This window comes from Cydia splendana, chromosome 19 (genome assembly GCF_910591565.1).
Source record: "Cydia splendana chromosome 19, ilCydSple1.2, whole genome shotgun sequence".
In the NCBI taxonomy this organism is placed as follows: Eukaryota; Metazoa; Arthropoda; class Insecta; order Lepidoptera; family Tortricidae; genus Cydia; species Cydia splendana.
Window position 1 is genome coordinate 9,841,132 of NC_085978.1, and position 26,946 is coordinate 9,868,077.

General features: G+C 36.8%; 2 protein-coding genes and 1 non-coding gene across 4 annotated transcripts in view; 1 reads left to right on the top strand and 2 right to left on the bottom strand.

The window, feature by feature from the left end:
* The window catches only part of LOC134799986 (uncharacterized), a 45,809-nt gene extending 30,748 nt beyond the window's left edge, over nt 1–15,061 (bottom strand). Inside the window, exon 1 of the mRNA XM_063772421.1 lies at nt 14,916–15,061. The gene's annotated coding sequence lies outside the window, so the exon portion shown is untranslated. The remainder of the gene's footprint in view (nt 1–14,915) is intronic.
* The window catches only part of LOC134800209 (flotillin-2), a 395,117-nt gene that overhangs the window by 211,765 nt on the left and 156,406 nt on the right, over nt 1–26,946 (top strand). The window lies entirely within an intron of this gene.
* On the bottom strand, nt 21,014–21,085 carry Trnaa-agc (transfer RNA alanine (anticodon AGC)). Its single transcript has one exon. It is a non-coding gene; the product is annotated as a tRNA-Ala (tRNA).

Here is a 26,946-nt window from a genome sequence, read left to right on the forward strand (position 1 = left end):
CGCAAATTATACGTCACAATTCGATACCTCAGTCTACGTGCCATCCAATCGTAATCGCTTGCTGTGACTATCGATTTGGGTTAGTTACATCTCTATACAGGATGTCCAGTAATTAATGGACAACCTTCTAACCATCGACAGGGCAGCTTAGGCTGGTCCAGAAAATGCACTTATAGGTCTAGTAAAAGTTTCGTGGTTTTCGAGATAATCGCACTTTTGTCTTTTTTACTAGTTAGCACCATACTTCACTTTAAACACCATATAGGCCATATCTTTATTTGTAGAAATGTAAATAGCATGAGTGATACCATTTTAGAATCAGTATTAGATAAACTATTTTTAAGAAAGTTGGCCACTCTGTTCTCCATACATTTTTTTTTTTTACCACAAGCGACCAGACTTCTTGAAAATGTTATATATATATGGGCAGGCCAGATTGCGCGCAGAGAAGATGGCCGATGGTGTCGAAAAGTGCTCGAGTGGAGACCACGGACTAGCAAGCGCAGCGTAGGACGTCCACCCACAAGATGGACAGACGACCTTGTTACGGCCGTCGGAAGACGCTGGATGCGGGTCGCTTCCGACCGGAATGGAGGTCCAAGGGGAAGGCCTATGTTCAGCAGTGGACGTCTTATGGCTGAGATGATGATGATGAGTCAGTTACAACTTAATTAAAAAAAAATATATATATAATGTACTTAATAAAATGTAGGTACCATAGGTGCGCGAGTTTGACTCGCACTTAATTGAATTATTTTCTTGAAAACATTGTTTCGTTAAAATTGTGTGATCATTAAAATAGGTATAAAGTCGATAGGTATTGTAAACAATAATTTATTAAGTTAGGCAACAAAAGTATTGGAAATTGTGATAATGAGACCCACCAAAATCATTTTCATGTAAAATGTTGCCAAGAAGAAACCATAAGGCTTGCAATGACAAAAAGTTATCAGAAATTTACTTTGAAACTGTTTTTATTTTTATTTTTAGAGCTTATAAATAAGTACTACTGATCAGTAACAACGTTTTAATTTCACGGCAGCGTTATTGAGTTAAAGGAATCTGTAAAGTAAAATTATTGATTAAGGTTAATAACCTTTATAAATAGAACCCTTAATTGACCGTCTCCTTTAAAATTGTTACTTTCCTTTAGGTACTTTAACTCGAACACGCTGCCATGAAATTAAAACGTTCTTTACTGATCAATAATAAGTACACATGTCTATATAAAAATAATAATTCTACATGAAATGATCAGAAATACGTAATGCAAAAAATACATACGTACATATACAATAAAAACTCTAAAACGTGACCATTTCCCGGTCTAGTTAAAATACTGCCATCATAAGATCATTATACTGTGACCCGTCTGCTATGTTTACCGTGCGCGACGCGCGCTCACGATCTCGGCGAGCGGGTCGCGGGACACGCGGGCGGGGCTTCACGGTTTGCCGCGCACCTCACCCCCTCAGATTCGTTAATGAGTCGAATCATATCGCCTTAATGCGGGTTTCACATATCAATAGAGTGATTCTTGAGGAAGGTTTAGGTGTATAATTTATTAACCCGTGCGAAGCCGTGGCGGGTTGCTAGTAAAAGTCTAAAACATTTGACATTGACAGTTACTCCATACAAAAATGAACTGTCATGGGCCGCGGCCGTAATGCTGATCATTCGCCGCGTCAAGTACTTATAAGAGGAGGTACCAATTACCAATGTACGATTTTAAGGGAATTATTGTGTTGCGAAAAATTAACATAGGTACCTATATTTTATGAGGGTCCCGAAAAATAAGAAATCAGATCTGGGGGCTGTCCATAAATTATGTCATCGATTTTTGACGATTTTGGACCCCCCCCCCCTATAATCATCCAAAAATCATGCATCAAATGACCCCATTTCCTCCTACTTCATGCTACCGTCATCCGATGTCCAGACCCCCCCCCCTAATTTGAAATGACGTAATTTATGAATAGCCCCCTGGTAATAAATTTTTAAAGCCTATTTGTGTGTCCTACTGCTGGGCAAAGGCCTCCCCTCTCCCTTTCAAATCCTCCCTGTGCTGAGCAAGGTCTCGCCAATCGCGCTGGAACGCATCCACGTCGTCCCGCCATCTCTTTTTTTTGTTAATACATACTATGTTGAATTCTTAATCCGCAGGTATTCTTCTTTTCTGTCCGTTAATCGCCGGGTATGTCACAACCTGATTACTCTTTTATTACTTTTTGCCATTAAATTATCGCATAAGATTGCGTGTGCGAAGTTCCTGCGTTCGTGTCGCGCTTCATCGAGAAATCAGAGAAAGATCGATGCTCCGTACCGATCGATTATGCAATCGGTATGGAAATGCGTGTCTATGCTTATTGAACTTGCGTATTTGACGGCCAGAAATAGATGACCTGTTGATTATGAAACTCATATGAATAATTTTCATTTTGTAGTGAAATCTTAATGTTAGGTTAGGTTAGGTTGTGCTCGAATTCCGTGAATGTGCATGATTTTAATAAGGAACTATGAGCAACATTCAAGGTTATTAGCGTAAAGGCTGTTAAAAATAGGTCCAGTAAGGTACAGTCAACAAAACCACATACAAATTAATATGAACGCAGGGGTGCTTAGCGAATAGAAGGCTTAGGCTAATAATTTTGCTGACTGTACCTACTCGTACATGGAAATTGCTCCACCAACCACCAACTAGGACGACAAAAGCCGTTTGTTGGAAAAAGCTAGTTAGCTAGTTAGCTAGTTAAGTTGAAGGGACAGGTCTATAAGACCATCATTAGACCTGCCCTTCTGTACGGCAGCGAGACTTGGCCTTTACTAGAGCGGCACAAGCAGGAACTGCGTGTCACGGAAATGAAGATGCTACGGTGGATGTGCGGAGTTTCACGCAAGGATCGCGTCCGAAACGCCCACATTCGGGGTAGTCTTGGCGTCCGTGACATTGCAGACAAACTGCAAGAGTGTCGCCTTCGTTGGTATGGCCACGTCTCGCGCAGACCGGCAAGTTACGTGGGTAACAAATGCCTGGCCATGCCGCCTCCTCCCGGTACGGGAAGAAGAGGCCGGCCCAAGAAGCGATGGCTTGATGTCGTCAAGGAGGACATGCGTGCCAACGGACTCACTACCAGGGATGCCGAAGATCGGGCAAAGTGGTCACGAAGGAGTCGGAAGGCGGACCCCGGGTCCTCGCGCCCCGCGCGGGGGCACAGCCGGGATTGACGCCAGGATGATGATGATGATGATGATGATCTTGTAAATTAACTTTTCAATAACTCACTTCACATAAGTTCGAAGGTAGGTGTAAATTAAATAGAAATATTTAAAAGACTCCGTTAACAACTGTTAATTAAAAACCGACCAAGTGCGAGTCGGACTCCCGCACGAAGGGTTCCGTACCATTACGCAAAAACGGCAAAAAAACTTTCATCGAAACTTTAATTTAACTTTGTTTAACTGGTAGAGAATGCCTTTTGGCATCAAGTCCGCCATTTGTACATGGTAAGGTGCATAGGGGCCATTTCGACTGCGGGGAAATTTTAACTTATCGAAATATCTTCCATGTTTTACATTATTAACTAGAGTCACACACAACCTCACACAACACATTTTGTTCGCTATCTGGACATATATGGACTACACACACACATAGAATACACTCTAGTTTTGCCCCCCTGCACCTTATATCTTTGTGCAATAAAGTTTAAATAAATAAATAGTTTTTTGGAAATGATGACGTGGTTTGGCTTGTGGTCGTATCTGTCCTTCCGACTCAGTTTTAATTTTCGATTATAGTGCGTTTTTTTAGTATTAGAAATAAGGTAAACAATCTTGATGTGTATTTTAATTGAAAGCACACATTTTAAAAATAAGTCACGGCAAATATGTAACAATTATGAATAGATTATACGGTCATTTATATTTTTCTGCTTTCATAAGTAATCGTTACTGATTTTTAAAAAGCGTTTTTCAATTAAAAGACATGTCAAGATCGCTTACCTTCTTTCTAATGCTAAAGAAACGAACTATAGCGTTCGTCGATAAACGCGAATGTCATCTTGGTTACGGCCTCTACCGACCTTGAGTTTTGCTTATAAAACTACGACGGTTCATCGATATCGATTTAATCATAATTGACACACTTCCTAACCTGATCAATATTCAATCAATCGGGTTTAGTTGCATCATTCATTATAAATTGATACACCGCAAAATGTGTCCTGCTCTCGAAGGTTAGACCAAAAATTTATAATAAGAAGAGCTGCATTCGAATTAGGTTAGGCATCACATCACCTTAAAATAATAACTATAAAAACGGCTCAATTCGAGAGAACTGAATTAGAGATTCACTAGATATGAAATAGTAAAGATATGTGACGTTCCACGGCAAAAGGTACCTTATGGCGGCTGGCGCCGCGATTCGGGAAATGAATTAGAGATTACGATATAGTAAAGATATGTGACGTTCCACTGCAAAAGGTACCTTATTAAAGCAAGACAATATGCAATATGCAAGCCACTTTTGGGGGGTAAAATTAAATGAGAAAATTAAAAAATAATGTTTTTTAAACTATATCGTGTTACATATCAAATTAAAGAGCTCATTTTGAGAATCTCAAATATATATTTTTTGTAATTTTAAAATAAATTGTTTAGAGGTTATTTAAGAAAATAGCCAAAAAATTACCATTCCCCCCCTTTTATCTCCGAAACTACTGGGTCTAAAATATTGAAAAAACTATGCAAAATAGTTCTTTACCTATAAATGACAGGAAAACCTATTAAAAATATGCAGTCAAGCGTGAGTCGGACTAATTACTTAGTTTTTGATTCGACCCCTTACGGGTTTTATAAAGGCAATTCACTCGTGTTTCACATTTATATGTTTTATTATTTTATAAAATACATTGTTAAAAATTGGGTAATGTACGGAACCCTTGGAACGCGAGTCCGACTCGCACTTGGCCGGTTTTTTATTATTGGAAAGTAGGGAAAGAAAAACGACGACGACGCACGGGGTGGGAAACCTGTAAACTTTAAGAGGATGACATATACTACATGAACTGTAAACTGTCAGATCACTCATGTTTTCCATATCTACCCGTTAGAGCGGCGCCACAGTCCTGCACAGAGCGAATATGAAGTGTAACATTTTTAATTCGATGATATAATTTATTTTTATTTTTATGTATTTAATACAATTATGTTTACACGGCATTACAGTATACGTGTGCCCAGCGCTTTGTGTCGCCTGTTTATGTGTATGTGTCTTAGCAGACCGAAGCCTAGAATCCCATAGACTTCGGTCTCCTACTATCATCAGGAAGCTATTACGCCATGCGCCATGCATCGTTGTAAAAGAAAGGAGGTTTTGTTTCCAAGTCGGATAACGCATCGGTAAGATTACTTCCTGATTCTATGAGTCCGCATTTCTTGTTTACATATCTACCGTATCATATTACCACCCACATAGCTCACGCAATGCGTACACGTATAATTATCTATTACGCCTTGAATATTATCTCGGTAATTTATGAGATTTTCATACAGTTATGTTTGATTTCAGGTAAGAATGGTGTCTTGCGTGACTCTATAAAACGATCAGCGTTGCGGTATGTAGTTTAATTATGAGTATTATGACTCTAACTAATGTCATATTATTACGCTCTCGTTCTTTCGGGCGCACTAGCGCCGAGCTAACTTGGAGTCGAAGTGGTTGGTCACCATGGTCGAATCGGCCGGAAGGATCATCACTTAGGTCATTAATTAGAATAGTCTTTGAATAAGAGTGAACCCATTTTAGTTCGTTATAGCAGAGTAGATATTTTTGGAGCTTTCTGTGCAATGTTACGCATATCGTGTCATATTCAATTACGCTCAATTTGGTATTGAAAGTTAATTTGTCGAGTTGTTTGCGCCAGATACATACCTACTCGTAGAGCCGACGTCAAAAATATATCTACACTTGTGTACCCTATTTCATGGTAATAAGGAGAAAAATTTATACATATTTTTAGCGAAATTGTACATTAATTGACTGCACGCTTGCCGTCTCTACAATTGCCTATTTTCATAACCAGTCACGTTATCTCTGTGGTCGTAATTTGCTTTTATACCCAGTGACTTGAAATGTGATTAAAATCTTTGGGTGATATGCTATCAGTAGTAATCATTTACCTCAGAGAGCCACGCCACGCAAAATAAGCAGAATGTAGGGGAAACTTTCCTTAATCGTACCTGCTCCTAAAACGTACCCTATCAAGATCTCGAGTTGTGAAATTGCAGTGGCGACGCCAGTGCTACAAAATGAAACTACTAGTTCGCCATGTCTCATCACCCGTACAACAACTCCACGCTGCCCTTCTACATAAAAAATATTCAAAAAGTTAGTAATTTTGCTCTTTTCGAGTAATTTTTTAGGTTGATACGTAAGATTTTCAATTCCGTACATGTTGAGATATGTAAATTAGAAGTTTTATGCTTAATTATATACTCTTTTACGGTTTCAAATAATGGACGACAGACGCCAGCCCGGTAGCCATTTTTTACGCGGCAATATTAAAATCGTTAGTTATCATGTGCCTTATTCGTACTGAACACTTTGTTTTATTTCGTACTTTAGAAGACATGATACAATGCACATATTGTGAAACCTGGATTCACGAACTATGTGCTGGGGTTGACAAAAATACTCATAATTTTATTTGTGATTACTGCAAAGATTACTTATGTAAATTGCTGTGATTATAAGACCGATACTAATTATAAGATCTCATGGTTTGACATGAAGACAATACGTACGATAGGTACGTAGTACGATATACGAATATATGGGTACGTTTTAGGGACAATTAGGCCTAAATCGTACCTTTTCCACTTTTTTTTTAAACTTTTATTTCTCAGAAGTTGTAGAGGTTTAAGTCTAACTTGTTACTTTTGTTGGTTCGTTATTAAATAAAGATTATTTAAACACCATTAGATTTTTTTTATTAGTTGTATTTCCAAGAATTTTGCATTTTCTCTTAAGGGGTACGAATTAGGCAAGTTTCCCCTATGAGGTCGAGTTGTCCCGGCCCAACCCAGCCCGCGAAAAGCTAATATTTTATTTCCAGACATATACCGGGACCCCTATTCGACAAGCGACGTTTGACGTATCGTGTTGATCTCCCGTTGATGTGGGAAAAATCATAAGTTCTTAAAATCTACTGTTGATTGGTCGTGGATGTGAAATCTGACAGTTGTACATGTCGAATTTAGCCCCGGGAGCTACAGCAGATCTTTCATTTAAAGTTAGACTTAGAAAGCGAACTTAGGATTTGCTCTACGGCCTTTAAAGGGTTATATACGATCTCTTTATCGATCACCCTAAAGAATAGAGCAGAAGAGTGACTTAAAATTGAGTCGCTTATAACTTCAAACTCGGGTATCTGTCAGATTATGCGATTTTGGTATTAAGAATAGGTAATAGGGTAGATATTTTCTGAGATGGTTGAATGGATTTACCCGAGATTGAAGTTAAGCGACACAATTTATTATCTAGTGCTTTACCTGTAAGCTTCTTGAGTAGGTAAATGTAATTAATTATATTGTGATCGCGGCACAAAGCAATGAAATTCATCCTCTTGTATAATATTGGAATGGAATCCAGTACAAAATCCTGCTTTTTTGCGTCTAAAGTTGTATGGCGTGTAAATCTGGTTATAATCTGGTTGTGCCTGAAGTATTATTTACCCTTATATAAATTACATTATAAAATCGCTAATTACCTCAGCTCATTAAAACTTACGCGTTTTAGTGAAAGTCACATTGCCTCATGTTTTTGAGATTTAGAAAATATTTCAGTTATATCACTTAGGTGTGCCTAGATTTGTATAAGATAACATTATTAATTTTAACCTTGGAATCTAATTACATATAAATGCGAGCTGTTTTCGCATAGATACTTTTGCGTCCCTAGCATCTATTCGATAGTTTCGTGCCTTCTAAGTAATAGAATGCATTTAAGTGCAATATGCGCTTAGTTAACTGCGAATGCAATGTTGCAACTGAATATTTATTTGTAGTATTTTGTAGGCAATCTATATATGTAGTAGTTGTTAAGCGGGCGAGGTGTTTAAAATTACCTTGACACGCTCTTATTCTCTTAACAATAAAGTCTCTTCAAGATCATTTTGAACACCTCGCCTGCTTAGCAACTTCTGCTGCTGACTGTACCCTTGTCATCCCTCGCAACGCAACATGCAGCCAGAACCTCGAGAAATTTTCCCCTTTACCATGCCCAGACCGAGGTGGCAACTGGCATTATAGCGACAGTTACCCACGTAATATGATAGTTATGTAGTTTTTCCAAGACGTGGCCGCACCAGCGAAGGCGACTCTAACAGTTAGGGTCGGTTGCACCAAACTGTCTGTCACCGTTAAAGCGTTCGCTAAATTTTGTATTTTAATTTGTATGCGTAATTCATACTTTACTGCTATTTGATGTTAATCAGTATGTTAAATGTGGTTGGTGCCTTAATCTGCTATGTAACAAAAATGAAGGCTGTCGTGAATGCGAGAGTTCCTTATCCGGTTATTTCGCGTCACATCCAGCGAAGGAAATCGTATTTTGTTATACCATTAGTATTTCGTAAACTTTGCTATGTTCTGTCTCTTTGAGGACCAATATGCTAAAAAACACTGTCTAGCTATATTTTTTTTCAGTTTAGTTACAGAAGTCAAAACAGAGTATTGTCATAAGTTTTTTACGTAAACTTATGACAATACTCTGTTTGCTTTGGTTTCATTGCATCTTAATAACCCATTTCTCAAACTTTAGAACGAAGATTATGCAAATCGTTCCAATTGTTATTCAAATAACGTACCCATATAAAGTGTAATAAAGTCAAATTAGCTATCGATTATTAAAATTTATATTTATTTTAATCAATTTCTAGATTTGATTATAACGTGATTGTTTTTGAATAGTTATAACATAGTTATAATTTATAGATGCGGAAGCCCTCCCTAATCCCTTTTTAAAATAGAGACTAATATATGCATTATTCATTTTAATTAACTTTTATACGTATCAATTTGATCAATTTTATTGGATCCGACGAATATTACTGTTTAAAGACACTCGTAATTAATTTGCATAATTCATACCAAAACTTCTGTTACTAATTATTTTGTTACATAAGATAAATCAACCGAGGAGGTTTAGCGTTAGAGGATATATGATTTGGAACGGAGCGTTTAAAAAACTGATTTATCATTTTAATTAATATTTTTTTAAACGCGACTTGATTGGGGTCATACAGCTTATAACTGCATACAGGTAAATATCTTTTTTGTGGCTTCTGTAGAGAATCCAAATCAAGCAAAATCAAGTGTGAATAGGTTATTACTGAACCGGTGAGCTCCATCTTAAAAGGCCCAGTCTTCACTTTTCATCAACTGCCCCAAAAAATATATATTTTATATACCTATATTTCGGGGATCTCGGAATCGGCACTAACGATTTCGATGAAGCTATATGGGGATTTTCGGGGGCGATAAATCGATATAGCTAGGTCTTATCTCTGGGGAAACATGCATTTTTCAGTTTTTATATGTTTTCCGAGCAAAGGTCGGTCTCCCAGATATTTATGATTAAATGACAAGTATTTATCCCGATATAATTACATACTGAAAAAATAAAAACAACTGTTCTGGTTTCAGCAGAAATTACTAAACAACAGAGTTATAGCGAATAGTTTGAAAATTAGCGCCCCTGCACGCCGTTCCTGCGAAGCAGTAACTTCGTTACTTACAGTTATGTCAGCCGCCTGAGAATTGTATTGAATAAGCGGCAATGTTATTCAAATTTAACAGTAATGGTCCAATAGTCGAGTGTGCTCAGGCCATAAAAAGGTCAACTACGGCGTTCACTGAATAAGAGATTTCCTTTGGCAGAATTAATCTTTGTGTTCCTAAAATGTATTTAAGAAGTGGAGCCACCCAGATTTTTGATGCAGGTGGCGGGTGGGGGGTTTTTAAGCGGCGACGACGTCTGAGGTTAATATTTTTTTAAGTTTAGGTTCTATGTCAAGTTTAGTATCATTTTCAAATAAATCAAAGATGTAGACATAGATTTAATCTAAATCGGTTCAGCCGTTATTGATTCCCCATACAATCTAACACCTTCCTTTTCACTTTTAAGACATTTTTTTTAAATAAAAACTATCATATGTTCTTCGCCTGGACTCAAAATATCTCTATACCAAATTTTATCTAAATCGGTTCAGTGGTTATTGAATCCCCATACAAATTTCCACCTCCCTTTTCACACCCTTAAGGGATGATTTTTGAGATTAAAAGTATGATATGTTATTCCCAGGTACTCAAACTATCTCTGTACCAAATTTTAACTAAATTGGTTTAGCCGTTTAAGCGTAAAGAGAAATTAAAAAAAAGTATTTTTTTCATATTTTATGTGTTTTTACTTCGGAATGGTGTCATTATGATATCATAAATGAATTCGGCATCCCCGATTTATACGAAAACGATACCAAACTTGGCCTAGTAGCTTAAATGATATAGATATCAAGATCAAGTTGAGAGCCTCCCCCCTAAAAATTTACATCAAAAATCTCGGTGGCTCCACTTCTTAAATCCATCCTTGGGTCCTAAGACTCCTAAGGACCAATTCTGCCAAAGGAAATCTCTTGTTCACGCAACGCCGTATTTTAGGCCCAGCACCTTCCGCTACAAGAGCCTGCGAACTCTTTCCTATTGTTACTCGTATAATCTCGCTGAGAACCGATGGAATACGCGTAGCGGCTCCATTGATTATTGGTTGTGAGATTCACAGCTATAGACTTCCCGTAAAGGCAACAGCATTTCATTATTCAAATATATAGTTGTGTATGTATAATTAGTTATCTTAGATGTATATCTACACTATCTACTATGTTGAGTCGCCGCTCCGATTATTATTGAAACCCAATTTTTAGAGGCCTCTAATTATAACATTTTATGTAATCTCGAAAGTAGTCTATGTCATCTCGCAATATTAATATTCAGTCGCATGTTAATACAAACGCTTAATACCGTCAATCGGGGTGAATGGGCACTATTTTGAATATTGCGTGAGGTTTTAACAAAATATTTACCTGAGCGCTAATGTCATGGGTTCAAAAACTATGATCTTATGTTTGAGAATCGATTGATAATAGTACCTATTTCTCATAATAATTCAGTATACATATGTATACCCGTTGTAAACAAATACAGGACATTCCTATTACCAAAAAGAATAGATAGTATAGAGGGGTCCTGTCATTGTAAATTTTGTAGTTACTGTAAATTTACTGCCATCTATCGACACATGACTAAAACTCAAAATGAAAATGTGTAAAGTTATCAAAAAATGTATATATATGGATAAATGATTTTATTATTTTTATATCATTTTGATCCATGTTCATTCACTGATATCTATGTGTTAAAATTGTTAAATATGAAACGGTGTCGTCGCGCCATCTAGCCGAGGATAGGCTAAAAGTGTGTGCGGCATCTATTCGAGAATGACTTTTACTTGAATTCCGAGGCACGTTTTTTCCTTAGACTTTATTCGTCTTATACGAAGTTACATATGTCTTTGCTATTACTAACAATAATTTCCAACTTAACTGTTTAATTTTGGATACAGATGACATACATATAACGATATGTAACTTATTACATTGGGTAAATCATGACATTGTGTTTTTCGTTACAAGTGTGTTAATGGGCATTACATATGTTACTAGTACTAATAATTTATACCTATTCAATTATTAAGTTGAATATGGATATAACTGGTTAACCATCCGAGAGCATGTAAAAGTACACACCGGTGTTACGCGCATTGCACAACTCGGTTAATAAAGATTAATGGAATATCATTATTTTCAAGCCTTGTTGCCATTCTGCGGAACGTTCGTAATCTTGTCATATTGAGATATTTTGCATACAGTAAGGTTTTACTAAAATTACTAACTCCAGTATGATAATAAAAAAACCAGGCAAGTGCGAGTCGGACTCGACCACCGAGTGTTCCGTACTTTTTAGTATTTGTTGTTATAGCGGCAACAGAAATACATCATCTGTGAAAATTTCAACTGTCTAGCTATCACGGTTCATGAGATACAGCCTGATGACAGACAGACGGACAGTGGAGTCTTAGTAATAGGGTCCCGTTTTTAACCTTTGGGTACGGAACCCTAAAAAGTGACACTTATTTTATCACGTGGATAAATTCATCCATAAATACGCCTGCAGCAGTACTTTAATTTTAACCTGTTTATTATATTTGCACAGTTTTCGATTTTCGAATTGTTCGACGAATAATTGATTCAAATAAGAATAATCATCCGACATTTTTATTCGTCATTCGCTATAAATTTTGCCCATCTCTGATTGTAATGACTTTATTAACCTCGATGAGCAAGAATATGTTCTTGTTATGTTTACAAGACGATTATCGCTTCACGGTAATATAATTGGCAAGTAAGATGACGCTGAAAATATTGATGACATAAAAGAATCCGCTAAAGTTGCGAAACTTTATACGCGAGTTACCTACAAATCTACATAAACGTTGCTTATCATGAACAGTGGTACAACTAAAAATGAAATGCTATTGCATTGAATATTCTATCTTTTACTGGTAAGATTTAAAGTCGAATGGCAATTCATTTTGTTTTGTGTCACTATTCATGATAAGCGTCGTATACTCGTAGTTGCTTGATATACAAATTTATTTCGATTTTAATGCAGCAACAATTAATGACAAAGTTAAAGTAACGTCCCTGCATTTACAAATAAAATGCTTTAATGTTTCGTTTTTGAAGTTTCTGTATTATATGAGTGAGTACTGCATAGATGAGTGGATCTTAATATTTAACTAGAGCATTTTTCTTGTACCAGTTATGTAACCGTTTTGCATTGTCGGTGGATGTTTTACAATAACAGCAACAGGCATTGTTTGGGCCAAGTAACCCAAATGTTACTCGTAAATTATGACCGACATTGGATGCATACACGTTCGCATTCTGACGCTTACTTATGCATTATGTGATGAATTTATGGCAACGAAAGTGTATCATTGGTAATGGGGTTATATTCTGCGGTAACGGCAACGCCGTCATAACACGGGTCTACCGTGCCCAGGGCTATACTGTCTATTATGCGTCCACTTAACCCAGAATACAAAGGCATTAAGCACATATGAGTTTTAAAAACGCCACTGCGATTATGCGCCTCGGCGGCGTAATCTTCGTAATCAGGAAGTACGCGTTGCTTTGTACTGATTGTAGTCGAGTGCGTTCAGCGTACCTAGTTATTAAATAACATTAATTTTAATTGGGCATTGCTAAGTGTTAAATGTGTAACGTATCATTGTAAAGCGCGGGCGTGACGATCAGATGGTGGAGTTCATCATTCGAAACTTAACCGCTCTTGTTTGTTAATGATTTTTTTCTCATTGTGTTACCTTTATCTATTACACAGATCTGGGCCGACCCAGTGTCCATCTAAACTAATTCCTACGTCCTATACACCTTATGGAAATCTTATTACGAGTATTACGACCCATTTACGCATAACTCTAAACTGAACTAAGTATTTTAATGTTTTTTTCTTTTCTTTAAAAGTTTCTACAATAGGTATGGCATTTCCAGAACATTATTATGGGACTATAAAACTACTATATATGTAAATTGTCGATATAAATAGACTAAACATAAGTGGCACATTCAATATATGATTACGGCTGTTTATTCTGGGGTTACTTAACATGCGAATTTAACAGAATTTTCACCATACCTACTGTCAAATATTACGGTTAATATTCAAATGTTAACTTTCAAATCGGATTCCGTCCATTAAACATTTATAGATTTTATGCTGAATAATAATTAGACCAAGGTAAAATGGTTTATAATTTACTAGTTTTGGCTATGGATCCCTAAAAATGGATATGTTTAATAGAGAAACTGAATCAATCGAATTAATATTCAAATCTAAAGTGGTCAATAGGCATAGAAATACATAACAGTTATTAAATTATCTAAATGAATATGTTATAATACCATCAAATACCTATGTATTCAAATTTAGTTTTAGTTGTAAACTGTTTTAATAGCGGTAGAATGGTAGAGGGCGAAAAATTAAGATTTGATAAATTTAACATAAATTTTGGTTGCATTACCTACTTTACCTACCTTTAAGATACTTTTTACGTCATACCGTATTTCCCTATCTTACCAGTTGCTTTTCGGTGAAGGCAAAACATCGTGAGGAAACCCGACTAATCCCAATAAGGCCTAGTTTCCCCTCTAGGTTGGAAGGTCAGATGGCAGTCGCTTTCGTAAAAATTAGTGCCTACGTCAAATCTTGGGATTAGTTGTCAAGCGGACCCCAGGCTCCCATGAGCCGTGGCAGATGCCGGGATAACGCGAGGAAGAAGAAGAAGACCGTATTTCCCTATCTCAACGGTATTAAAGGTATGTATTATATTTCACTTAAAAAAAACTAAGCGAGTCGTAAATATAATAATTTACCTAACATTTTTCTAATGAGTACCTACTTATGAACAAATGTCGCACCTATTTAAAAATCACGAGTGAAATTGTCATTTCAAAGATTCTTTAATAGTTATTTACGATACAAGTGCGGAAAAGAGGAAATTCGAAACGAATGGCGATAAGTTAAAACTCGACCGAAGGGAGTGTTTTAAATCAAGACGAGTTGCGAATTACCTATTCACACGAGTATCCTTCAACGTTTTACAGTAAACTTTTGACATACGCACGAAAAGTGCTATTTTACGCACTAGTGCGGGAAAATAGGACCGTATGTACTGTAAACTTCTTTTACACAGATAATATAGTACTAAATATACTCACCAGTAAAAGCAAGCTCAGATCAATCCGTAAGAACAGTGTATGTTTGTTTGTTAACAAATTGAACGCATGCACATATTTTCACCTGCGGAAATCGAGAGGACACGCGCGGCGACGCGTTGGCGCTCGCGCTGGCGCCTAACTGCGTGCGCGGAGTCGCCGTCTCTCCTACTACCCATAGTCTAATAAAACATGGTCTTCCATTCCCAGAGTGACACGGGCCTACGTCACAACAACATGGCCGCTATATATAGCGCTATCGCATATTATCATATAGCGCTGTCGCATGATGACGTAGGCCCGTGTCAGTTAGGTGACCTAGAAAAGACGGGAATGGAGTACCAGGCGGAGTATATTATTATACCATGCTACTACCAACCCTTGATGCTGGAAGTGCATGCGTATGCGACTAACCTTTTCGAATTGCGAAATGCAGCTAAGGTTAACATTACTTACTAGCTAGTACGAAGTTTTAAATTTCAGCACTCTGAAGTAAAGAATTAAATTCGACTTCGATCGGCTTGTATTTATAAGACAATTTAGTGAATTTAGCTTATATCTCAGTGTTTGCATCTGAAGTAAGTAAATTTTGCCCACTCCGTAGGCTACGAACGACCTGTATATTTTTTGTTTAGTCTAAATGTATATTATTCGTAAAGAACTTTGTACCTATTCGTAATTAGTAATTACATTACATTACCGTCGATATCTTTTTCAGCGATCATTTGTTATGCTTAGGCCACGAAAAAATAGCTCCAAACGAATTAGCTCGACGCTGACGCTGGAAGCGTCTGGCGAATACGCTAGGAGTTACTTTTCGCCGCCTTCGGGTTATAGCATCAATCATCATGCCGACTAATTTGACTGAAAGTGTATGTTAGTTATGAAAATAATGATTAAGCAATTAACACCTCATTATTGTTACAATTATGATGTCTGCAACGCGGATGCATTTAATTTAATTCAATTTTTTTACTTATTCGCCTCTTGTTACTAAATAATCGTGGTGTAGGTATGCTACTCGTATTCATTTCTTTGTAGCGCTATTTAATTCTACTCAATAATATTATAAGCCATAGGTACGTATCTATAGTTCGTTTTTTTAGCATTAGAAAGAACTTGAAAGAAGGTAAGCGATCTTGAGATGTCTTTTAATTGAAAAACGCTTTTTAACCCTTTATAAGGCATAAGGGTATCTGAAATTATTCCAAATTGGACCCTATCACTGTGAAACATAGTTTAAAATCATGTGGGAAATATATTCCCTCTGCCTTATAAAGGCTTAAAAATCAATAACTATAGTAGTATACCCTATAATGGACGTGGAACCAGTAATGGGACAAAAAACCACAATTCCTCTAAAATAAGTATCTAAAAGTAGTTTATAAACACTGGATATATTTTTATCATAAATAAGAGTCCTAGAGCTGTTTCAGTTTGAATTTTTATTAAATTCGGTTGTTTTTTAAGAAATGTGCGTCAACTCAAAAGTTGTCGTGCCACTGAAAAAAAATATCACTAAGAATTCTTAACAACTTCGCTAAGAGAGGTGAGTTAATTTATTAAATTTTAATTAACTAATACTTGATGAAAACTAGAATGTGTTTTGTTAATTGCATTCACCATGAGATAAGGTATACAGCACACTATGTTGTGATTCCACAGATGTAAAAAAAATAGTGGTATTTGGCCCAATCCCATTATAGGAGCTGTAAAACTGCATACCTCCTATGATGGGACAATTGACATAATAATGCTTGCCATGCCATAATTTCATGTTTAAACAATACAGAAGTGAAATGTAGTTACGAAATATGTCAACCAAGAGGTATTCTCGGACTTCGGATAAATTAATATCGTTTTTCCAAACTTTTATTTAACTTGGCCTGTTAATAGTTAGTGTGGATCCAATATTGGTAGCTGAATTTCCACTTTTCGATTTCCGATTCAGTTGAAATTTTATGTAAGTACGTAATTAAGTATGCAAATCGGATGATAATGCAATATTATGATAACAGGGACCTGATCTGATGATGGAGACAGGAGGTGGCCATGGGAACTTTATCGCAATAAACCCTAACTAATTGTGTTTAGGTATATTAGAATTTTCTCGATGGATTTAATACAATAATAATTGGCTGTGGAAAGGAAAATACATTCAGCGATAAAAGCTTATACTAAAAATTGATTTTTTTGCCATAACTTATTCCCCATTTCAATATTTTATACTGATAGAGCAATGTCCATTATAGGGGGCCCATTACTGGATCCACGTCCATTACCGGGGGCCCATTACTGGAGCTTTGGTGTCCATGACTGGAGCAAAAAACCATAGTTTTAAATTGTTAAGTATGTCGAAACTCAATGCAGTATCTTTGATACAACACGCCTAAAACATGAAAGACGGATAGGACTTTCATCTTGTGACACGCTAAGCCGTAGACCATTTACATGTATAAAGGAAATATTATAAATACTCCAAATTTCCTCTTAAATGTCCCATGACTGGTGCTGTTACTATATTACTTATGAAAGCAGAAGAATGATCGAATTCGATTCATAATTGTTACATATTTGCCGTAACTTATTTTTTAAATGTGTTTTTGAATCAAAAGACACATCAAGATTGTTTACCTTATTTCTAATGCTAAAAAAAAAACGAACTAAGTATATACAATTTTGAATAGGTAGGTACTTACTGCACCAATCATTTTAATGTACCTATTCATATTAAAACAATAAGTAAGCAACGAAATGGGCGATATGACGACTATTTGGAATAATAATAAAAAAAATTAAAAGAAAAAATGTATTGGGATGACAGATGCTACGAAAAGGCACGTGATTATTTCCATAATTATTTAAGTTTTGATTGATTGATTGATTTTGATTGATTGATTGATTGAGTTGGCGTTTCCTATCAACTCCCTCCCTAACCAGAAATACATTCGCCTGAAGATAGAAAGCGAAGCAATTCTGCAGATTCTGATCAAGTGCGTACTTTAATAAATTTGATTTGTATCTAGAAAAGTGATTCATTGCGTGAGACGTATAATTCGTTCACGGTTGTAAATTGTACAGATCTGTTGGAAATAGATTACATTGACATTAGGCACGAGCGAGCGTTGTTTGCATTCTTGAAAGGCACTTGCACTTTTATTGAAGACATGTTCATGGAATGGAGAAGCTTGTTTTCATGATCTTCTGGCTGTTGCTGGTTGCGATAAAAATATTAAAAAACTGAAACGGCTTTAGGTACAATAACTCGATAATGCCATTAGTAACTTAAAAAAACAAATTACAGCAACAAAATGAATGATAATTAAAATCTATGTGTGTATCCAAAAATCGTACAATGACTAAACTCTTAGTTAGAGTTGTGCGTTTCCTTCAAGTATTGTTGAAATATTCATCAATCAAATTACCCAAACATAGCTTGGATTTGTTGGGAATGTTGAGGTCTTCCATATTCCACAGCTCCAGCTTTTACAGAGATTCGTTTTAAATCCATCAGATCGGTTCAAAACCTATATAATATATTTAGGGTGATAGGGTCCATTGTATATACGTACACAAAAATATTTGCGCGTTATGAAAAAAAAAACATCTTTGCATTTAACTAATCGAACGAGCGGATGCTAATGTCACATTAGCATTAGTAATGTGTTAAAGTGGTTCGTTTATTATGTAGACTATATCTCTTGAGAGTCTAGAAATACGGTCAAACGTATTCATTTTACCGCCCCCTTTCGTAAAACAAACACAGGAGTACCTACTCTAATCACGTATTCGTACTCAATTTCTCCATATACTTATACACATATTGATTTCCATTATATTTATTGTCAACTGAGATAGGTTATAGTTATGTTAGGGTCCTCCAATATTTGCTTTGAACTGTTTACGCTAAGTTTGCTTTGGATATTTATTATGTTTATCTAGTTTGTATTTATGATCTGTAAATTCCTGACTAATTGACAGTTTCAGGGGAAAACGACTGTTTACCTAGATTGGCGTTGATCTAAAATTAAGTATACTTATAAATTAGTAACTTATATTATTTTTTACTACATGTATCCCTTAAATTCGTTGCACTGGATGATAATCAACAAACAACATCGTTTATTGATTATCATCCAGTGTAGGCCGAACGTTAATTGCAATTGACCATTAACCAGTACAAATTGAACCGTAAACGGTAACGGACGGTTACAGTTGACGGTTCAATTTGTACTGGTTAATGGTCAAGAATATTCAATTGCATTAACGTTTCGGCCAACACTGTTATCATCAGTCATTGTTTATCTGGTGGATACAGAGGATCCACACGTTGAAGATAGGTACTGTAAATACTGACAATGAAAAGTAACCAAATGCTTTTGCCATGTAAACATCTCTCATGTGTAATGACTTAAACTTGTTCCCGTATCACAACGGGACAGTGAACCAAGCCCGTTAGTCGAGCATGTAGATTTATGTCTATACAGAGCTGATTTCTACGCCAGGAATTTCTGGTCTGGCTGATGTGACAGACAGGGAAATTAAGTGGTCCGGACGGCAATGTCGGTGCGATTTGTTTCCTACGTACATTCAGGCTTAAAGGTGAATTTAAGTCTACTTAGTGTGTACTATAATTGATTAGCACGGTTAGTTGGGTTTTCTGCTTTTAGTTATTGTAACATACGGGGCAATGTTTTCATGTTAGTTTAATTCTACATCAACATCTTGTTTCAAGGTGTAACATTATGGGGTAACTTGTAGCAGTGGTGTATAAAACACCTTAAAAGGACTGATTGATTCATTAAGTGTGAACTAATAAAAACTATTCGATTAATGAGCAAATTCAGACTATTTTTAAAGTTTAAAGTTCAATAATACAATGTAGGTAAAGTAGTAAATTCCCTCCTTCTATTAAAAGTAAAGACCGAAATTTCAAAAATAATGATATTACATCTTCAGAAAAGAATTGTAGCCACATTTTATTTGATGGTTACACAAGTACAATGCTTAGTCCATAAGTGATCATGTTAAGTCCACATAAATATTGTTTATTGACTGTTTACGTATCATTGTTATGTTGATGTTATGCGGCATTCAAACGTAATCGTTTCTCGTAGAGTTACAGTTTCAAGTCGTCAAGCGTGTTTCTTTTCTAGGCGTTCTTTCAGGTAAGTCAGGTTATCCCGTAGAACCAACGACAATGAACCGGATTCGATTTGAAAAGCCTCCAAACATTTTTGAACTTTTATTGTAATTTATATAATGCTTGCGAAATGTTATCGACCACTGTGTGATTTATTTAGATTTTTTTATGGAAAGTTGGGTGGTGTGTTGAAGATTTTAAAATTGCTAAAATTCACTTATTTTATTTATTTATTTAAACTATACTGCACAGTAAAAATTGAAAAAAAAGGCGAACTTAATGCCAGAAGGCATTCTCTACCAGTTAACCCTCGGGCCAAACAGAGAACAAGTAGTAATAGTTGCAAGAAAAATTAAAAGTACGAAAAATTTAATATTAAGCATACATTTTTATGTTGAACAACATACTATTTCAAATATAGGTACATATTGCTATAATATACTTACTTATACATACATAATATACTAATATACATATGTTTACATATAATATATATATATATTTTGTTTATGTTGTTTTGCAGAGGTTGGATTAGTTAAAGAGAAATCTTTGTTGTAATAATAATATATGTTTACATCATTCTGTCAGAAACTAATATAACTTCAATAAATCCCCAACGGTGCAATAAGTAACATTCGCCGACAAATTAGCATACTTAAATGATATTTATGTGAAAATAAATATTGTTTTTTTATGCAAATTGCTTGCCTTGTTTTCTAACGCAAACCAGACGGCCAATACTTGCGTCTAACCTCAATGTCTAATTTGATATCGTAAATCTTGTATAATAGACATAATCAGAATGAGTCTTATCGTCATAGAAAGATATTATTATGTATTTCTTTTGAACATTTTCTAGATTCTAGCTAGCAAGAGTATTAAAGTATTTTTTTTGTATCAAGCAGAAACGTCTGCGAACGATGCTAGCTTAAAATAAACTTAAAATAGAAAAATGTACTGTCTTGAGCGAGACTTGAACTCACGACACTGGATCGCTAGCCCAGTGCTCTGCCATCTGAGCTACCAAGACCTCACCCAAGAACAGCAAATATTATTTCGTTAAAGAATCCAAATTCTATTCTAATCGAATCTAATGATTACACTTCCGCACCTCAAACCTTATGAGTAATAAAGACACAATGCAGACAAATGCGTGATAAAGTTGACTAAGTCCGCGACGCAAGCTCCGAAGATGCAGCTCACAAAAGATATTATTACGCAACCGTAATGAGTAGCGTACGGGCAGGCTGCGTTGCTCATGCTTGGGTGTCGCCTGCTTAACGCGAATCTAGAAAAAAATTATATCTTTTAAATAGGTATTTTATTATAGGCAATGACAATATTTTACGTGAAATCGTTGGAACTCGAACGAACTTCACAGAATGAATATATGAATTAATATACATATTTTGGCTCTATCATAAAAAGAGCTACTCGATATAATATTGCCACGACACGTCATCTGACTTACATTGTGCAAACTTTTAGCTGCTGCAAAAAGCACTTGTTAGCTGCAGTGTTAACATTACCATAGAACTAGATTTCCTATTTGCTTGCATAGTTCAAGTTCATTGAGCTTTAGCTCCTCAAAAAAAAATATTTAAGTCAAATTAGCTCCAACTTGTACGGTAGATAAAACTGTCCCGCCACTGGTATGTTACAGCAATCGTTGTCGTCGGTGTAGAGCCGCTAAAGAGCAGATAGGAACGGAGAAAAATCATGATATTCTGGACCCTATTCCATGGCCACCGATTTATTAATTTCTTTAATTTTTTTTTCTTAAGTTAGGTTGTTTATAACATGAATATAAAAGTAAAATACAAAAGCACATAAAAACAATAAAATATACATATAAACACATTATAAAAAACCTAACCTAGGGTGCTGCCAGCAGCGGGGCAGGGCCGAAGAGTGAGGAAACGACGCGCGCGACTTGTCCAAAATTACCGCCTTCTGCATCTGACCCTTGATCCAACCACCCAGCGAGAGTCTCGAGAGTTATTAATTTTATTATTGAGTTGATGAAAATTCGTCGTCGCGAAGCGGCACGTGGGTGCGTTCGCGGTGAAAGTAAAACTCGAGCGTTTACCCGCGCGCCGGAAATTTATTTAGCGACCTTATTTAGGATTATCCGTCATTACGAGCAAATTTAACGCGTGCTCCATTAATGCCGGAACTCCATCAATTGTGAAACAGCGTTTTAATGTACTTTTTTTATTGAGTTTTGATCACATTATCAGACGTCTCAAGAAAGAAATGTATATCCTGTGAATATTCCCGGGCAGTGCAGTACCATTAAACGTGGTTAACGGTCCTGATATTTTTTTTTAACGAGAGGGGTGTCCCACTGTTGGACAAAGGCCTCCCCCCTAGACTTCCAATCCTCCCGATTAACTGCAGCATCCGTCCAGTTGCTGAGAAATGTGTCCAGGTCGTCCCGCCATCTCCTCTTAGGCCGACCCTAAAAAGTGACAATATTCTATATTATTTGGCCTTCGCCATGTTGCAGATTCTCAGTGGTTTTTATTTTATTTATTTTACTGGCAAGGAGTACTCTTTGAAAACAGAGATTGAAAATCATTTAATGTCACCAATTTAGACAAGAATAAAAGATTTCGCAACTATACGCAATAGAACAGATTTTGAGCAGGCGAATGACAAAATAACAAATGTTGCTAGTGTGTTATTTATGCGTTATTGTTATATTATAAAACAAACACTAATGCGAACGATGCAATCTATGCATATAATGGATGTAATAAGACTAATAAGTTACAGTCTGGATATAAGGCGTTTACAAGTAGGGTTGCCAGATGGTCGGGATTTGGCGGGATTCTCCCGATTTTTAGCATGTGTTCCCGATTCCCGACGAAGGGAAAATTGTCCCGAAAAACAGCTTCACGATGTAAAGCAATAATTTCATGTTCCGAACTGTCGTCGAGCGGGCGAGCGATCCGCGTCGAGCGCGTAGCTTACGTAGTGCCAATAATATAAAATATCGTTGTTTTTAATACAATTACTTTAATTTGAATGTTTTTTTTTCCCGACTTAAGTCCCAAAATCCCGAAAAATTTATATTTTTTCCCGATAATAGCGCCTTTCGATCTGGCAACCCTATTTACAAGTGGTGCAAAGGAAAACAGGAAAGCATCATTAGTTTAGTACTACAAGATAATTTGTCTTCTAGATAACCCTCTCTAATAAGGTGTGGTCGTTTAAGGAGATAATATACGTAGGTACTTCGGAAGGGGAAGGGGTTATACTTGTATATGTAATTATGTAGCCCTATCTATATTGTACTTTCTACTCGGCTTTAGATATCTGGGATAGGATGGTTTGAGCGTAGTGTATTATGGGGAGCGTCATTCTTGACTGTCACAATTGGTAACTACGAAACCCTACACTGCGCATGGCTCGACATGCTCTTGGCCGATTATTAATATCTATTACAATTTTTAGAACTGATATATGTGCGGGATTGTGCATCGGATAGGCCCAAATGGCGGAAAAGAGGGGAGGCCTTTGCCCAGCAGTGGGACACTCCTATAGGCTAATTAAAAAAATATATGTTACTGTAATGCTTAAATATGCCAAGTTTCATGTTATATCAGCATGCCATTTGAACATGAGAGCGTAACTTCTATTGTATGGAGGCGGCATATTGCCAGCGGGTTCTTAAGCCTCTTGAGTACCTAGTAACATATCAAACGTTCGCAGTGACTGTTGACCTTACAAAATACCGCAGCCAAATAACACTAGAACCTACTCATACTCGTAGTGTGTGTTCCTGCCGGTGAGTAAGGTTGCCAGAGCTCAACGAGGGTGCGGCTTGCTAGGGTCGGCAACGCGCATGTAATACCTCTGGTGTTGCAGGCGTCCATAAGCTACGGTAACTGCTTACCACCAAGCGGGCCGTATTATTGTTTGCCGCCATCGAAGTGTATAAAAAAACTATTATTTATTAGTTTAAACATTACGTCATTTTAGATCTAATTCTCCCGATCTTAGCTTTTGGCGGTTTCATTCCAAAGGGACCCGACGGTTGCTTCCCAAAAAATACCGGAACTAAAAGGAACCCTCGGGAGTTGCATCCCGAAGGAACCTCCATATTCATTACCGCACGACAAACAGCTAGGCCACCAGCGCTGACAATTATATTGGATATATCCTTCCTTTCAATTAGAATTAACAAGATAGAGAATTTCTGATTGATACAATAACGTAAGTAAAAATTGGATCTTGCGATAAAAAAAAATTCCCACTAGATCCGTTTATCATTTCAACTGGATCTATTACTTACTAAAAAAACTTCTCTATAGATGCATCGGAAAGAAGTTGGATCTAAGAAGAAAAACTTTTCTCACTAGATCCATTTTGGATCTATCGACTGGATCTAAAGAGAATGATTGACCTTTCAATGTCGGAAATGTATGAACGTCATTTGTCCGACGAGCTTGCCTGTGATATTTCCTCTTGCATTCTTGCGGCTGGTTAAACTAAGAACCACAGTTTTAGACCAATTGGGTATTTGACTGTATTTTTAATAAATTATTTTACACCATGAATGGAATAAAGCACCAGAAGATTAACAGAGAAACGTAGACAGCAGTTATTTTTAGACACAATTTCTATTTTTAAACCCGTATAAAACTATAAAGTGTAGGTAATTTGATTGTGACGTCACATGCTAGTGTTTCATATAAATTTCATAGGAGCAAAACCGTTTTGACAGTTCGAAAAAAGAAACTGATTTGACTAGTAGTCAAATACCCTATTGTGCAAAATTATAACCTTTTAGGTAGCAAACGACACTTTAAATATTTGCATATAATTACATTGTTTTTACCTTAATTTTCGACCGAATTTAAGGTAAAAACAATGAAATAATATCGCGGTTGACCCGTTCGTCTAATTAAAGTCAGGGACACACTTATCCCACGTACGCAACGAATGCAATGCATTATGACAATCAGAAGCACTACCACCAGTTTTAACATTGACATATTCACTCACGTTTAAGTAACTTACTTTCTATGCATCTCGCTCGTACTCGCATATTAGTGCAAGCGAGATGTATAGAAAGTAATTTACGTAGACGCGAGTTAATCTGTCAATGTCAAAACTTAGGGCTCGCGGTCGTGTCCGGGTTTCGTGTACACGTGTTCGGTACCCGTTTCCGAACTACACGTACACGGTTTTCTGACCCGTTCTACACGTGTAGTCGTGCACACGTGTAATTAAAATCCGTGTATCCGGGTACCCGTGTACCCGTGTACACGGTGAAACGGACCTTAAATACACGCGGGCCTAACCCGTCCTTGGCGTGTAGCGGAGATTGTAGTAATGTATATATGGATGTTCAATGTGATTGATATGTGTTGTACCAATTTAATTTATTTTTCACCTCAGCAGCTCGAACAAGGGTACTTTGCTAACAGTGAGCAAAATGCGATTTTGTTAAAGGAAAATATAACATATTCCGTTCGTGGTAGTTTCAGTCAGAGATGGGCAAAATTCATTTGAATGACGAATTACGAATGAGAATTACCAAATCATTCGCGAATGACGAATAATTTTTTCGAATAATCATTCGTGTTCAATTCATTCGCGAATAATTTATTCGGCGAATAAAATAGCCTACGAATAAATTATTTGCGAATAATATTGTCGAATAGTTAGCTTACAAAATAACTATTTAGCTGTTTTATATCCCAATAGTAAAAAGAAAATGTTTTCTATCGGTTTATCTGGTTGGTTGATTTGAGGTGTGGAAACTGGGAATACGCCTCATGTATTGGCGGTCACGTGGGGCGAGAACAACTGGAAATACACCAATAATGGGGGTATTCCCGTTTGTCCCCTTCGGGAACATGTGGGAAATCACAAACAATCTTTCCCATTTGTCCCCACTTCATTGAAGCAGGAACAAATAGGAACACACCATTAACGGGTGTATTCTTATTGTTCCCCGATGGGAATAGGCGCTGCATATAAAACATTTCCATTTGTCCCTCATGTATGGCGTAGGTCACGTGGATAGGGGACAAATGGGATTACATCAATAATGCACCCATTATAACCAATAATGGGTGTATGCCCATTTGTCCCCGCGGGGAACATATAGGAAAAGAAGCCGCATATAAATATTTCCCATTTGTTCCCACCTTATTTTTGTAAGGACAAAAGGGAACACACCATTTTCGGATGTATTCCCATTTGTCCCCGCCGGGTACAGAAGTGATAGGATTTGCATATAAATATTTCCCATCTGTACCCTCCTTATTGGTGTGGGGACAAATGGGAACACACCATTTTCGGAAGAATTCCTATTTGTCCACGCCGCGAGAGACATTTGGGAAAAGACGCTGCATAGAAATCTTTTGTATCGGCACCAAATGGGAACACCAAAATCGGGGACAAATGGGAACACCAAAACTCATATAAAACATTCCCATTTGTCCCCGCCTCATGTATGGCGTAGGTCACGTGAATCGGGGACAAATGGGAATACACCAATAATGCACCCATCATTACCAATAATGGGTGAATTCCCATTTGTCTCCGCGGGGAACATATGTGAAGACCCTGCATAAAAATATTTTCCATTTTTCCCCACCTTATTGGGGTGGGGATAATTGGGAACACAATTTTCGGATGTATTCCCATTAGTCTACGTCGGAAACTGATGGAATAGGTGCTGCATATAAATCGTACCCAATTGTCTCCGCCTCGGGGACAAATGGGAACACCAATATCGGGGACAAATGGGAACACCAAAACTCATATACAACATGCACATTTGTGCCCGCCTCATGTATGGTGTAGGTCACGTGAATCGGGGACAAATGGGAATACACAAATAATGCACCCGTCATTACCAATAATGGTCGA